Here is an 8,647-nt window from a genome sequence, read left to right as displayed (position 1 = left end):
TCATGAGTTAACTGAGGAGATCCAGGATTTTGGTAACATTGCTGGAAAGGTGTCGTGCTTTACATCACTGGCTTGAATTTTTTTGTTTACAACCTGTTTTCTACTTCACTTGACAAACTAGACAGTTTAGATTAGAATCAAAGGGAAAATAAAAGGGCAACATTAAAATCAAAACATATTTCCCACATTAACATTGTAAATGAAGGGACCTTTGATCAGTAACATTTGAGTAAAATATTGCTGTAACAGAAAGGAAAAATGTCCAAAATAAAAGCCAGTCTGTAAAAATTCCGACTTTCCCTTTACACTCTGAGCTTGAAGCAGCCAGGTGACCTGAGGCTGAGGATCTAAGAGATCATTATTAATACATGACTCTGCCATGTGATGAGAGGGATTTCAAAATAAATCCTGACCATGACCAGAAGCCAAAGGGGAAGAAATGAGACAGCTGCATGTGTTAGTAATGTTAAACCTGAGATCTGCACCTGTGGTAACAAAGTGATGAGGCTTCACTTTGTATAATGTGATGAAATCTAAGATGTGTTTTATCTGCTGCCCTTTTGGTCTGAATGTCCTCACTTTAGACGATTTTTTTTCTATCCCTTGTCATGACATTTTGTCCACACAAGTAAAAAATAAACAAAACAAAGCAAGACAGACACATATGTTTCCAGAAAGCACTCCACCCTGTGCCTCCCTGCCCACCCACCAGCAAGAGTAATTACACAGAGCCAGAGCAAAGTCAGAGGGAATCTGAGCTGGAAAAAAAAAAAAAAGAAGCTGTTTGAGTTATCAGTTTCAAGGTCAGCAAGTAAGGTTTGAGTGAAAATCGAGGCAGTCTTGCAGAGAAGTGTCATTGAGGAAAGACAGCAGACAACCTTCTGCGAACTGGGACTCCTCCATAATGAAACACTATGTGCCTTTGAGGCCTATTTCAGCTGGGAGCCAGCCAAGCTTAGCAGCAGAGGTGTTACATTGAGGGATTTTCTGCATAACTGTCTGTATTCTCATTTCAAACACATCTGCTGTAGGTGTGTAGGTGTGCAGCAGCATGCTTTTCTGCCACTGAAAGTATGAGTGATGGCCGTGTGACCACCGAGGCCAGCCGGACCACCTCATAACAGATGCTTTATGGACCGGCACACGTGAAAGAATGTCCTCATCCGTGCATGAAAATGGAGACGCCACTGACAGCTGCTGACACAGCAGAAAGAGCGAGAGGAAATCATGTTTAGCAGAGGAAAGAATCAGAGTTTGTTTGCTTCAAGAGGTGAAGATGAGTCGCTGCGTTGTGGACAAGCACAAAGCACAGTCGCTTTGAACATTAAGTCTCGGGCTTTGTCAGAGTGCAGAGCGGCAGTTTGCTGCTTAACAGTAACTTGACAGTTCTTTGTCACCTCATCCAGCTACTGATTCAGTGCTCACTGCTCTCTGCTGAATGTGCTGCTCTGTGATGCTTTGGATATGGAAATGAGTACTGTATAAATAACTCAGTTTCAAGTAGATTCATAAATTAGGAAGCCTTGTATTATAAAATGAATCTAAGGAGTTTCCACAGAGAAAGACATGTAACAGCTAAAAAAGTTCAGTTGTGCATCGGGTTCCTCAAACACTTCACAACTACATAATTGCAGCTGATTCGTGAACCCAGAGCTTGCCTCTGGAAATTTGACACATTAACTTACAAAGTAACCCATGTGCTCTTGCATGACTGGATAACACAACACCTTGCTGGATGATATATTGCTTTGTTTCTGCAAAAGTTGAGCCAGTTCAACTTTTTATGCCATTATTATGCTTCATGAAATATTTCTACAAAAGATTTTTTTTTTTTTTAAGTTGCTGCCTTTATAAATTTTGGAAAATCTTGTCTCTGAGTACTACTGACTGCACATTCATTTGTTAGTCCAGATGGAAGTCATTGTATTTCATTGTGACAAGTACCTTAACAATATCCCCCCCACCAACACTAATGTTTTCAGTCCGAATCCCTGTTTCGTCTGTCTCCCCAGACTTTTGGACTTCTTTAACCTTTTTATTAAAGAAGTCTCATGCCCATTGCTTCCTACAAAAGACATCAATCTTTAAAAATGGAGCACAAACATATAGTTTAATTTTTTAAAAAAGGTTCAATAATTTCCTAAAACATTTAATCCCCTATTTTACAGGAAAATTTAGACAGACAGGAGGAAATATTGCATGTACCGGTAATGGACCTCTACACCCCATAGAAATAAGACATAACAGTCTTTGGATATAAAGACAATACTTGTTCACAGAATCAACTTATTGTTGGTTTTGGTGTTTTCATGGACCACCCACATCCGTTCAGTCATTCAGGTCTGATTTTAATATTCCACCAACTTCCCTGCTCATGAGTGACGAACAAAGAAAATAACCGGGTCACTCGTGACTTTAGGATGCAAAGGATTTCTCCTGTATGCAGAAATCCTTGCAGAGAGAAAAAGAAGATCCTTTCAGAGAGATGAAATGCAACAGAAAGCTGTCCACCTGAGGACATGGTGAGCCTTGACTAAACACACCTCTTTTTTTTAATTATTCAGTGTACCTCCGAACAGGATATTAGTTGAATACATTAGAATTAATAGAGGTACGGTTTCTTGGGGGCTCAGGTGAAGGTGCCCTGCTTTATTCTGACAGTGTGTTTCCCAGATTGGACCCTGGAGAAATGTTTCTCCTGCTGATGTTGCAGATATTTTATTACATTCACATAGTGATTATACTGTCTTCATCCTTAAATTGATGATCTTTGCTGGCTGACCTAAGACAGCTACGCATTGTGCTATGTACTATTAGTTATCAGAATGACATTCAGTGGGTTCATGTTAGGAAATTACCACATTGACTTACATGCATGTAATCATAAGATGATGCAAAATTGATGACTGCCAAGGGAAATTGGGAAACTACAGCAGCACACAGTAATACAGTAAACATGAATATAGATGAACAGCTGATGACTTAGAGGCGCGCTTAGGTTCATCATCCATCCACCATCATTGATGCTTAACTCAACAAAGTGAAGTGGTTAGTTTATACAAGTGTGTTTTGGGTATGTAGGGAAGTAAGAGATACTTCTGGACCTTCTCAATTGTTGCAACTTGAGTCTTATTTATAGCCATCAAAGAAAGTAGTAATAATATTACTCACCATGTTTATTGCTGAGATCTCAGAACTGCAAAGAATGTGATACACTATCAGGGCAAGAAGTTGAAGGTAGTGTCATGTTCACTCAGGAACCCCTATCAAGACACAGGACAAGAGAAATCACCTCTCTGTGGTGTGGACAGCCATGGGTGGTGGAACTCCAGGTAGAATATAATGCCAGAACTGTGATTACACACGCACAGGTAGTACTGGTAAAGTAGTTAGGTTTTTCTTTGGTCCAGGGGTTTTAATTACCTCTAAGCCTTATGGTAGGAGCAGCTAATGAAAGACCATCACAAACGCCCCCCCCCTCTCTCTCCCCTGGTATTTGTCCTTGGGCCAGCTCAAAATATGCAAGATTCACCCTGTTGGAGCTCAGCAACCAACTGAAAATGATAAATGACAACTCACGACAGTGACACATACATAACCTTTGGAGTTGGAGAGACTGCGCCAGTGAGAGCAAAAATATCTGGATTTCTGTTCACCTATTTGAAAAAGGCTCAAAATATCCCCAAAAAGATTTTACACTTGGTGAAAATGGTGCATCAACAAAACATTACAAATAAATCAGTGTGATGCCACCGATGTCTGTGGGTGTGGCCACAGAGAACACCTCTGACCTCAGTTTGCAGACTCACTTCCTGCTTCAGTTTACTCACTGACCTTCTGTACTTTACCCCCTGATGTGTTGATGACCTCCTGGACCTTGAAATAGTCGTGGAACTGTTCTCCCACATCGCAGCAGTTAAGTGAGTACAATATTATTATAACTGATAGTAACGAAAATAAGACTAGGGAGACAGAAGTAGTTTGAATCATTTGGGTGGATCATTTAGCATTTTGGTCCTGTCTGTGCTGACCCCTAAATTCTGCAGCATTTTCATGTAAATTATTAAGCCTGCGCTGGAGTTATACATCATCAAGCATCAGATCGAGATCCGGGGGGGGGCTCAGAGGTCATTTCCTTCATTTGACAGAAATTCCACCTTATTTGCAGCTGCTTTCTCCATTTTCTTGCTGTCTGCACAAATTAAATCATTCAGACACGCCTTATTAAAAAGCTATTTCTGTTTCAGCCTGCCCTACTCTGCCACTTGAAATATTCCTTCCTTTCTCTCGGTGGGGAGGACATCCTTCCTGGAGACAATTTTCATATCAGCTACTGCAAAACAACTGTGGACATAATAGAACAATGGGGGGAGGGGGGTAAATATAAGAATATATTAGATATACTTTGGGACATTAGGTCACTTATCTAGTTCTTGAGAACCCAACATTTAGACACCTCAAAGAGCCGTGACAACTTCTCTCAGGTGTGCTAATTTCTTTGCAATATTAAATTGTGACTAGCCTTGGTGAAAACCCAAACGTCACATGTCGATTCACAATTGCTCCTATACTCAAATTTGAACATTTTATGTGTGTCTCACCAATCTGAGAGCAGTTTTCCCAAAACCATCATTATTCATGCCATTAGATGGAATCAAACAGGACATGTCAAGAACAGCTAAGATGGAAGCTATCCTGACATTCATTATTACAGCTGTAATACACGTCAGAGACATCATTTTAACACAAGGCCGGAGTAAACACACACAAGACACAGCAAAAGAGGAAATGATGGTAAATAGGTTTGCTGACACTGACACTGACTTGATTTTGGAGGCAAACTTGGTGTCTCTGTCACTTGGTTTTCAGGGAAGAACATCCTCCTCCTGGTGGTGGCACTGCCTAGTTCATGTGTCTAAAAATTTGCCTCTGTACCTCTGTATGTGCCTACAGTATTAATGTGTATGCAGTTTATCCAATACTAAACATGTACACAGACTCAAACGCTCACTAAACACCTACACATTTATGGAGAGCAGGAAATGTGATAGTTTTGGGTGTGAGATTGATTGCAAAGCAATTAGAGTTTAAATGAGTGTTTAATGGCACTGTTAACAACACATGATTTATTCAGCATTATTAATGAGGTGTTATCTTGTGGGGGAATAGGCTATGAGACCAGCCTGAACTCCCTCTGCACCAGTGCAGCCTGCAGACTGAGGAAATCACTCAACCAACCACAACAGCAAGCATGACTCCGCTATTGTATGGTTTTCTCACAAAAACAACGGATCAAATTATATTATCAAAGTTTACATTGTACTATAGGTGGGTTATCTCTGTTATATCACTGAGGTGCAACAATATAGACCTCCATTGTTAGATATTCGTGTTCTCAGAGGATGAAACCCACTAACTTTGGTGATCCCAGGGTTTTACTCAAGGGTTTCCTCAGACATGGGTACTGTTGGAAGAAGAGTGAAACATAAAGGTGCAAAATTAAATTTAAACACAGATGACTGATCAATATACTGCAGACAATATTAAATGTATAGAAAATTCAGTGTGATACACTGTGGGGGGAGGTATCTCATGTGGTAGAGTGGATTGTTCTATTATTGTAAGACTGGTGGTTTGATCCTCAGCTCCCTCAATGTCACAGTGTATGTCCTTGAGCAAGACACTGGACCCCAAAGTTACCAACCATGTGGGTGAAAAACAGTCGACCCGTGTTTGCAGAATGTAATGGAATGCAGTGCTTTGGAGTTGGCCTTTCTTTCCCCCTTCATCCCATGGGATGAATTAGAAAGTGGACTGTGAGCGAGGTCTTATCCCCCATCAGCAGTCCCAGACCTCACTAATGTTCTTATGGCTGAATGAGAGAAAATTCCTGCAGTCAGGCAGGCTGCTATGGCAGTTTAGTGATGCCCTTGTGTTTGGAATGACATGCTCAATAATCACATAGCGGTATCCACATACAGTATGGTTATATACTGTATATGTCACAACGTTCCACCAGGCCTGAGCTGTAGAAGTACACTAAATTTACACTGTAGCAGCCTGAGTAATTTTATCATTCATGATCATTTAAAGCCCTAAATGATATTTCTATAACATCCATGTTAGGACTGAGATATCAGCTAACATCAATGTAAGATTTTAAAAATGTTTATGATATTGGTCTGTTATCAGTATTATTGCTTGCAGCTACTCAACAATGACTTGATGCACCTTCTGTGGAACTAGACGCCTCTGTCTTTATCATAATGAGTATCAACTTCAGCACTGGAGAAAATGAACCTGCTGCTGATCCCATAGACTGTGAAGACAATGTGAAGACACCTTTAGATTAATTATCTTGGTCTCCCAACCTGCCTCAAGTCAAGTGTCCAGTGAGGCAGAGGAGCATGGAACTGTTTATCTACCCCACTCACACATATAACTACAGCATTTTTCATATTTTCTATCATCCAGTCACAAGAGGCCTTTCTCTAGGGGGATGCTCACACACCCTGAACAGCACCTTTTTCCAACACACACACTCAGCCATTCTGCAGCTGTCTCAGAAGTGCTGAGCTGCCTTTTCTCTTCAAGCTGCAAATGTGTACGCGTGTGTGTGTGTGTGTGTGTGTGTGTGTGTGTGTGTGTGTGTGTGTGTGTGTGTGCACGCATGTCAATAAGGTGGCAGCAGTACAATGGATAAAATCCTGCAGAGACAGCTCAGGAGATTCAGTTAATGTTCCCATCAAATATCAGAATGGGGAGAAATGTGATCTCAGTGACTCTGACCGTAGCATGACTGGTGTCAGACAGACTGGTCTGAGTGTTTCTGAAACTGCTCATATCCTGAGATTTTCTCACACAACAGTCTCTAGAGTTTAACTCAGAATGGTGAAAAACAAAAACCATCCAGTGAAGCAGCAGCTCTGAGGACAGAAACACCTTGATGATGAGAGAGGTCAGAGGAGAACGGTCAGACTGGTTGGAGCTGACAGAAAGACTACAGTAACTCAGATAACCACTCTGTACAACTGTGGTGAACAGAGAAGCTTCTCAGAATGGGAATGTCCAACCTTGAGGTGGATGGACAACAACAGCAGAGACCACGTCAGGTTCCAGTCCTGTCAGCCAAGAACAGAGATCTGAGGCTGCAGTGGACAAAGAATCACCAAAACTGGACACATGAAGACTGGAAAAACGCAGTCTGGTCTGATGGAACTGGATTTCTGCTGAGGCTGCAGATGGTAGGGTCAGAATTAGGCATCAACAGCATGAATCCATGGACCCAACCTGCCTTGTCAACAGTCCAGGCTGGTGGTGGTGGCGTGATGGTGTGGGAGATGTTTTCTTGGTTCACTTTGGGCCTTAATACCAATCAGTCATGGTCTGAATGTCACAGTGTGTCTGAGTATTGTTGCTGATCATGTTCTTCCCTTTATGGCCACAGTTCACCATCTTCTAATAGCTACTTCCAGCAGGATAATGCTCCATGTCATAAAGCTAAAGTCAAACTGGTTTCATGAACATGGCAGTGAGTTCAGTGAACTTCAGTGAACCTCCCACTAGAAACTAAAGCAACCACAATGTAATTTTGAACATAGTATGTTGTTTATCTGTAAGGAGCTGGGAGAGGACTCATGTGGAGCCATCACATTGGACTCTGAGTTCATATATTTTCTTTGCCCTTACCTCAGACTGTTGTGGGTATGTGTGCTTTTCTGTTTCATAGCATTATTAAACACTGCCACCAGCCACCACAGAGCAGAGCAGAGGCACAGATTTAAATGACCTGACTTTAAACTTTGAAATGGCTTTGAATAGGTTTAATGGGCACAGAAATCAAGCTTTCAAAATCATGGAGGAGTTGATATATAGTCTATGTCCTGGAGACCTTGGCTACTATTGCAACACTGAAACAAATTCTGAATAATAATAATGAAAAGCACTGTAGGAATGTACAAAGTGTTTATAAGTGTTTTCAAAATGACTTCAGTTTATTTCATTTTCTTTCTTCATTTCATTTGCTAGGGGCTTTTATCCACTTAGTTTGCTCATGGCTCAGGGTGTGAGTATGTGTGTGTGTCTATATGTGTGTTACTGCTGGCCAAATTTACTGATAATTTTGTGAGTTCGACACAAATTGAGTTTTGTATGTAGTGCCTCCAGAAATTTGCCAAATGCTTGCAAGAGTCATGACTCTTGCCTTTTTCCACTTGCTATTCTTTGATGTGGTATGAATGAACTGCCAGCCTCCATTTCAAAATCAACAAATGGAGGAGAATGGAAGTACAGAGGGACAAAGTTTAGGTTGTTGGTGACTGACAGAGTTTTCCTCTGTAGCTGTAGCTGTATATGCTCACTACTGAGATCGTTTAGTACCACAACGCTGCACAAACCATGGTCAAAAGCAACAGAGGACAATCAAGGAAACATGGCCTCATATGAAATGTTTGTGACATGGACCAAAATGTTGAATGGATGGAGCTTAGCACTTAATGTGCACATTCAGGGAATTTCTTTACTTGATCTCCTAGCACTTTTTCTCATTGAACAGATTTAGTGCTTAGTGCTTACTTCAAGGCCTCCTACTGGACCGAAGTTTAAAACTGTCTGCCAAATGAGTAAAGGTAATATAATGTAATGGACT

This window comes from Toxotes jaculatrix, chromosome 1 (genome assembly GCF_017976425.1).
Source record: "Toxotes jaculatrix isolate fToxJac2 chromosome 1, fToxJac2.pri, whole genome shotgun sequence".
Taxonomy (NCBI): domain Eukaryota; kingdom Metazoa; phylum Chordata; class Actinopteri; family Toxotidae; genus Toxotes; species Toxotes jaculatrix.
The sequence above is the reverse complement of the archived record's forward strand: the minus strand, read 5'-3'. Positions refer to the sequence as shown.